Genomic DNA, 8510 nt, shown 5'->3' with positions numbered 1-8510 from the left:
TACATCTGGAGCTCGTAAAAACCGTGGTGTTCCTTCGCTTCCAAATGCACCATAATGTCAAGATCGCCAAGCTGTGGGCCATTTTGCTTCCCCCTACCGTCGTCGATTGCAACCAATCTTCAGCATCCCCTGCCTTAGTCCATTGAGAAGGGTGCAGATTCCCACAAGTTAATCTCAGTGACAAGGTGTGTGCCTTCTTGGTGCCTGTTGAAACCAACGGTCTCAGACATTGTGGAGGAGGTAGAGGCCTCCGCCTCCCAGGCAGTGTGAGGAGGTAGAGGCCTTCGCCTGTTATGCCGCACCCCCCGGCGGAGGTACGGGAAATGGGCGCGATAGATGGGCGAGTAAGGGAATGGCACGGAATGCTATGGTTTCATTAATTCATCCACCAACCAACCCTTTACTGTTACAAGTGTTCCCTATTTATAGGGCTCAACTACCACATTCACAGAGTTTACAGTAGTATCCCTCAACTGCTACAGTACATTCTTGGGATATTCCTCTACTCGCCTTCCATCTCAGGGGTAATCTTGCCATGCCGCCATCTGATACTGGGCCTGCATGATCAACCGGCCCATCGGGCCTCAAGACTCGGCGATGGGCTTTAGGGCCTCCGCCGTGGGTCTCCGCTCTATCCGGCCTTAGGATCCGATGGTGAGCCTTCGGGCCTCTGCCTCTAGGAGTGCCAAAGCCGTAGGCTTCTGGCATCCTAGGATCGCCGATCTCCTGCTTGGATCTTCGCCCTGACGGGCGAAGACCATGCTGGAGCACCCGCGCAGTCCACGAGCGCCCTCATCTGGTTACCTACACATACCCAAACAATGTTGACATTTAATTAGTCTCCTGGCGGAGCGGCCTCCGCCCCATCGGCCGGAGACGCCTGCGAGCTGGCCGGGCGGAGACCGTGTCAGGGCCGTCACCCGCAACCTGCAAGCTCAATCTAACAAACCGTTCTCTTTCCCTGGTTTGGGGGCGTGGGAGCGCAACCTCCGTTTTGGTAACAGGTTGGAGATGCCCTCGTAACCTACTGACTGTGCAGGTCTCCACCACTCACGGTGGCCATGTTACAACAGTTCCCCCCTTTTGAGACCGCGGTCCGCCTGAACGTGCCGTGAGCTCAAAACGCCCTAAGCAAGGACGTCCGCGGGGGCAGAGACTGCGCATAGTCACGTCTCCGACCGATCTCCGCCGGTTCCCCCCTGGCCCGCTCTGGCGTGGCCGTTGGTCTTGTCAAAGTAGCCGTTTGGCTGCAATTATAGCCGTTGTGCATCTTGCGACTTATCCGGAGATGACCGTTGTTTGTCGAGGGCCGAACCGTCCGCCCATGGCCTATATAAGGGCGGGGTTGATGGCGGGGTCCCCCCCCCCCGCACGACTCATTCGCTTTTCTTGCAGCGCCAGAAATCGGTCTGTGCTTTCTTTGCTTTCGCCTGAGCTTCCTTCGCGCGTTCCTTCTTTCCGCTTGTGCCTTCCTCCCAGGTCGCCACCGCGGTGGCTTTCCTTTCCACCTTCGCCCATACTCGCCGGCCCGCCTTCTTCGAACCCTATCGCCACCTTCTTGGTGTTAGGGCAGGTGGCTGGGGTGCTCGCTTTGAGGAGTGCATGCTTGCCTCCGCCTCTGCGCTGGAGTTTGAGAAGCTGTTGGAGGAGGATTTGGGGAGTGTCTCCGTGTCCATCGGAGACCTGATCGCTGTGGATTTCGGAGTCATGGCGATAAAGTCATGGGATTTCGGCCCCTCCTGCAATACTAAGGAGGCGGTCGCGGAGATGTTGAAGGAATCGTATTTTCCTTCTATGAGGGTAAAAATCCCTCTGCCCGGCCAGACCGTTCCGGAGCTAGAGGAGGGATATGCGGTGGTGTTCCGGGACTTCTTCACCTGCGGCCTCCGCCTTCCTTACGTCCCCTTCCTTCACCGGGTGTTGGAGACTTTCAACGTCCAGCTCCATCATCTGACTCCTACGGCCTTCCTCACGCTCAGCAAATTCTGCTGGGCGTGTGTCTCTTACGGCGCCGAGCCGGATGTGGACACCTTCTGTGCTTACTACAAGCTGCAGAAGCAGCCAAAGAAGAAGAAGGAGATGCGGGAAGGCAAAGAGGTGGAGGCGGTCTGCCAGTATGGTAGTTGCACCTTCATGTCGAAGAGGAACCAAGGCGTAGATTGCCTGGAGATTTCGTTATGCCAGAAAGGCAAATGGGACCGCGGCTGGCTTGAGCAGTGGTTCTACGTGAAGACCTACGGGGTGTGCGGCACCACCGAGGATGGTGCGGAGGTCCGGGAATATCCACTGACCTCAAGGATGGAGGTGATGGCGTGCCGCTACTTCGGGGGCCGTGATCTGGTGGAGGAGATAATGGCCTCCAACTATTGGCCCCTGAGCGAAGACAATCCGCCCTTTCAGCTGGAAACGGTGCAGGTTCCCATTTTTGGGCCGGAGGCCGAGATTCCGTTCCCCCGCTTTGGCCAGTCTTTGGGGGAGGGGGTGACGGAGGACGGCTTCGTCTCCGAGGTTGAAGAAGCCACCATCGGGTTGGTCGGCAAAATTTCCAAGCGTGAGTACACGTCTCATAGAGCCGTGGCAGGCACCATGCTGCGGCTCAATCGAGTTTTTGAGGAGCTCGGGATCATCTACTGGGAGCGCGAGGTTCCCGCGGAGGTCCTGGCTTCGATTGACAAGAAGAAGAAGAAGACCTCCGCGAAGAACATTATGGTGGAGGCCGAGTCCAAGAAGAGGAAGGGCGCCACTGTTGCACGGGCGCCTCCAAAAAAGAAGAAGAAGTCCGGCACTCTGGTGATTGCTCCGGTCGCATCTTCGTCCAGTAGTGCGGGCGTTGCCTCCATCGGCAGTGAAGACGGCCAGAGCTCTTCTGTTCTGTCAAGGGACATGCGGGCCGTGGGCGGCGGAGATAGTGGCTCTCCTGGTGCTTCGGTGCGCCCTTTGCGTGGTGCCCTGAGCGGTGCAGGGCGGCCAGAAGCCAGCTCCGCTCCGGCGTGATCCTTGCACGGTGCCACGAGTGGCGCCGAACAACCCAAGGCTAGCACCGTGAATCCTATGCCCAACATTTTTGGCGGGATGTCTTCAAGTTCTGAAGAGGGCGTGGAGGTCGACCTGCGGCACGTTCCTCCTGCTCCCACCGTTGCTTTGCCTCCCCCCGTGCCGGAGGCCGTCAACAAGCAGCCGGAGGCCATGCTTGCAGAGCAGGCCCCGGTGGCTCGGTCGCCGCATCATAGGGTGAAGACTTCTACCCAGGGGGCTCAACAGGTGGCCCAGCCTGGGCTTTTTATGAGTGAGTTGGTTTGGCGCACACATTTGTCTTTACTGTCTTCGCTCGGTTTATTTGTTTATGTATTCTATGTTGCTTTTGCAGGTGATGTCATGGCCAGACTCCTCACTCCGATGGAACAAGCGGCTGCTGCCAGCGCTAGGTTTGGTCCGGGGCAGCCGAGGCCGATGGCGCCGGGTCCAAGTGAGTGTGGAGTGTTTTTATCTTACTCATCTCTTGGTCTGCCGTTATTGCCTATGTCTGATCGGCCCTCTGACCTGAGTTGTTGTTGTTGTTTTTTACGTAGGCTCCTCCGGCACTTCTATCTCAGGTTGGGAAGAGTGCTATCTTGGGGTTCATGGAAACGTCGGAGGTGGTCTCCGGCAGTTTGTGTATTCATTGTGAGATTTGTTTTCCTCAACTTATGGCTTTGTATTTGTTTGTTCTTCTTTGAACAGATCGCTTCAAACAGCGTCTGAGGGACATGGATTTCTTCCAGCTTCTCCGCGTTCATCTAGAACACCAGAGTTTGGTTCGTCTTCGGCAGTTTACGTTTTTTGGTGTATGCTCGCCTTTATATTTGTTTTGTTTTATTTCTATTACTAGTCGCCTTGGTCTTCTTCTTCTTTCTGATCGTAGGGGTATCATATGGGCGTTGTTATGGAAGAGCGCTGCACTCGCGAGGTCTCCGACCGAGATTCTGCGATTGAAGCGCTCAAAGCGGAGAACGAGCATCTGGAGGGTGACAAGGGGCGTTTGACCAACTCCCTTGCTGCTCTTCGTCTTTCACTGGTGGAGAAGGAAAAAGAAACGGATGTGGCGAGGGCTGATCTCACCAAGGCTGCCGAGCAGGCACATAAGGCAAACGAGTTGGCCGAGGGTCTCCGGCGAGAACTCGCCTTTGAGAAGGAATCCGCAGCAGCGATGGAGGGGCAGCTGACTTTGACGACGAGGCGTTTGGACTCGGTCAAGGTGGTCCTTGCTGCAACCGTTAGCCAGTACCGGGCCGCTGTCGCTGAGTTCAGTGGCGAAACCTCTGCTCCTCTGGTCGGAGATGCCCTCGTAACCTGCTGACTGCGCAGGTCTCCGCCACTCGCGGTGGCCATGTTACAACAGTGCCTCAGCGCGAACCAGATCTTGGTTCCATGCCACCAGGATGCCGCTACGAGTGGAATCAGCAGCCAGGGAATCAAAGCCCGTGCAGCTCTGCCCTAGGAATTCCAAGCCCAAAAAACTGTCAACACTGTCTAGCTTAGTCTCTTGGAGACAAATGATGCTGGGGCCAGCTTGTTGGATATTCAGAGCACGACAGACACAATAGCTGGGCAGCAAGTTGCACGGTACACCTGCCATCAGGCCACAGCCCCCAAATTCACAGTGTCGCGTTCTGGGAACACACACCAGCCAAACACTAACCTCCTGCTGAAATGACAAGCACAACTGACTAACAAATCTAACTGAACCGGTAGAGGACCGGCTGGCTTTGGCTCTATCCTAACATACATTGATCAGAGGAACTGCTGCTGCTCCCTCTGCATATGCAAATCTAAGGAACCTCCATCTCTGCTACTTCAGACTCAGCTGCAATGGCTGCAAGCGCCCTGGAAAGCTCCTTGTTCCCCATGCGAGTTGCTGCGCTGATGGCCTTGACCGCCTCCTCTGGGAGGTCGTCCCCGTACATGTCGACGTAGGCTTTGACTGCTGCATCCGGTGCCGCCGACTTGCCATTGATGAAGGAGAGCTCGCGCATTAGCTTGTGCTGGGCACGCTCGGCAACCGGGACCGAGGATGGTCGAGCTGCTAGACGCGTACTTGAGCGGGTGGAGGCAGCAGGGCGGAGGAGGCGAGTCCGGCCTCTGTAGGATCGGAGCAGGGCCGGGTTTGAACATCCCCGCACAGAAGGCAGCGTAATCATCAGGCCCCTCTGCAGTCTCCTCATCAGAAGTGTGCCGGCCTGTAGCGTCCCGGATGGCTGGATCGTCCACGTCCGAGACATCCCCGGTGCCTGGGCCGATGTTCGATAGCTGAGGCGCTGGCCCGAAGACCACCTCCTCAGGCTGTAGGGGCTGGGCTGAGGAGCTTGCGCCGTCCCACAGCTTGCTGACGGGTCTGTGCTCCAGAGAGGCAGGCCTGTCCTGTTGCAGGCATTATCGTCCAACGAATAGCACAGCGGTGCGCTGGACAGCCTAGTGCAGGCATGCTCGTGGACCATCGGGTCGTCCTCCTGAGACAGGGTCGTCTTGTCGCCGTCCGAGTCCCTGAAGTAGCTAGTCAAGCAGAGGGTCACGGCTTACCGATCGAGCGAAGCGCGGATATCTTTCCCAGGCTCGGGCAGCCGGGCAGCGCGAGCGCCGGCGTTCCCAGTCCTTCGAGGTGTGTAGGAGGGCCTCCCGCCCTTTCTGGCAAAAAGTTGATCGAGTACAATATGCATCTACAATACTCTGCAATATATTATTTGAGCTGCTGCATTTATCAAAGAAAAATATGTGCATGTGTTTGGCTGCATAGAGCCCCCAGACTTGCTGCACAGTTTGTGTCAGCAGATTGTAACCCTCTTTAATTTAAATAGAGCTCAACCTTTTAGTATGGATAGCCCAATATGCTATAGTAAGTTCACGTGAAATATATGTGATTGTAGTTGGTGGGTAGTATTACTTTAAAATTGAGATGGGTCAGTACCCACTTTATGATCCTTGTTGTTGTAAACTTTGAAGTTAATCCTTTTACACGAAGTAAGGATGAATGTGTAAGAGATATGCTATATATCCATACTTTTTTTAGATGATAGATGCCCAAGCTTCAAATATTGTACTTCTGTTGGAGGCAACCTAGTATCTTAGCGAAGAAAGAAGCCCAGTGTTGTTGCACACGATCCATGGTGTGAGCTTGTTGTGGGTTAAAATTAATTAAAGGCGATCCTTTGATGATACAATATAATATTGTGACAACAAGGCAGCAATAGCACATGTTAATCATGATAGAACAAAACATATTGAGATTGACCGTCAATTTAGAAGATACAAAAATGGATGGTATGTCTTCCATATGTCAATTCTCATCTTGAGAGGGAGTGGTGATGTGTGTGTAAATATTGGATAGTATAGGATCTAAAACAAAAAAAAGATAGATGGGAAGAGATAGAGAACGATCAAGAGAGATGAATAAATCAGATTAATTAGTTCCCCCAAATGTCACTGTTCATCTTCTCTGTTCCACCGTAGATGTAAAATTAGACCTTAATCTTCCTATTTCTTCCCAACATATGATGAGCTATTTCTTATTATTACAAACTCTTAATGGACACATGTTTAAACCAAAGAAAAAACACAAACATGAGAATAATTTATAATTAAGAGCAAGCAAAACAAATCTCCCATTGAACAAGCACTTAAGCACTAGATGTTGAAGTACCAGATTTACAAATGAGCTAAGTAATGACAGAAATTGTACGGAAAAGGGGGCTAAGTTTCCATAAGAAGAAATAGCTAGCATCTGTCAAACTCGTACAGGTATTGCTTTGCATAAGATTGCACAACCAAAAAGGATTCTGCATTGCACCTAGATCTCGATCAATATAGCATTAGGTACTGGATTTGTGGTTGCCTAAATCTTGGCGTTGGTATGTTTTCCCGTTTGTGATGAAAAGAAAAAAGGTATGAGACAGATCCGTGTAGGTACCACCCACTGTTACAGAGTGAAAGTCGCACTAACACGCTATTTGGTTCGTAGTGGAAACGAAATCGTATCACGGCGTATTTGTTGCCGTAATAGCGATACCGCGCTTTGTTTGGTTAGCCTCCGTAACGTTTACAGAGGGAGGCGCTCGAGACGTTCGGGCGGGGAGGCGGCGGCAGCGTAATCCGGAAAGCCTCGGGGAGGAGCGGTATCAGCCATGAATAGCCCAACCAAGCAGCTGTATCGGCATCGGGTTCCCTCGGTACGTTACATTTATCTCAACCAAACGCCATCTAAAATGCCCACACGGAATCCGGTCTCTAAGTTGAAACCCAAAATTCCGCATACGTGCATCCGATCCTATTCCCTCGCTCTCAACTCTGAAAGTAGCACTGTCACTGAATTTGGGGATTGGGCGAGTGTGCGACTTGATCTGGATCAGTCAACGACCGAACAGCCCCCGCATCGGTCATCATGTCCGGCCTCAGTAGATCCTTCCGCCACGCCCGAAATTCAGAGCCTGCGTGCACCTCGGTTAATTCACGGCTCAATTCAATTTCAATGTTGTGGGCCTACATTTCTGTGAAGTTTGCTGAAGCCATGGAAGTATTCAATTGATTGATCGCTAACCCATATGCAGTACAATATGTGAAACTAAACTGAGCTCCGCCTCGTCGTCGCGGTCGTGGCCGCGGTTCGCCTCACCGTCGCTGCTGCGCCCACGTTCCCTCCGCCGTCGCAGGGCGCACCTGCGCTACACCGCCATCGACACGGAGGGGCATTTCGGGACTGGCCCCACAAGGGCAAAGGTTTATTTGGTGCCATCTTCTCCAAGCGGCTCCAATCAGCGCGATTTGCGGAGATCCATGTGGGAAACTGTTCGCTCAGATGCCGTTTGGTTGTCGAGACGAAAAAACAGCTCCTGAAGCTGCTCATGGAGTCATTCCAAACGCGAGTCATACCAAACGCCCCCCTAGCATTACCATGGCACCCAAGTAATAAACCCCGCTGCAAGACACGTACAGCAAGTGCCACCCATATTCCCCGTGCATCCCAACTAAGCACTACTAGTTTATTTGCTATAGTTCCCTTTGACGTCTTTGTTGCCCTCCTCTTTTCCTCACTTTTCTTCTTAGGCCTTGTTTAGTTGGGTGAAATTGAAGAATTTTGTTATTCTAGCATTTTTGTTTTTATTTGGCAATTAGTATTCAATCATAGACTAATTAGGCTCAAAACGTTCGTCTCGCGATTTCCAACAAAACTGTGTAATTAGTTTTTTTTTGTCTACATTTAATGCTCCATACACGTATCACAAGATTCAATGTAATAGCTACTGTAGCATTTTTTAGAAAAACTTTTTGAAACTAAGGCCCCGTTTGGCACGGCTCGCAGCGACTCCGGCTTATCTCACGAAATCACTGTAGCAACACTGTAGCAAAAAGCCGGTTTTCTCTCTCTTACTTTTCTGCCTCACTGTAGCACGCGCACTGTAGCAAGCGGGGGGGAGCCACTGTAGCAAAAAGCCGGTTTTCTCTCTCTTACTTTTCTGCCTCACTGTAGCACGCGCACTGTA

The sequence above is a fragment of the Miscanthus floridulus genome, chromosome 17, assembly GCF_019320115.1.
Source record: "Miscanthus floridulus cultivar M001 chromosome 17, ASM1932011v1, whole genome shotgun sequence".
Taxonomy (NCBI): Eukaryota; Viridiplantae; Streptophyta; class Magnoliopsida; order Poales; family Poaceae; genus Miscanthus; species Miscanthus floridulus.
This window is presented reverse-complemented; position numbering follows the sequence as displayed.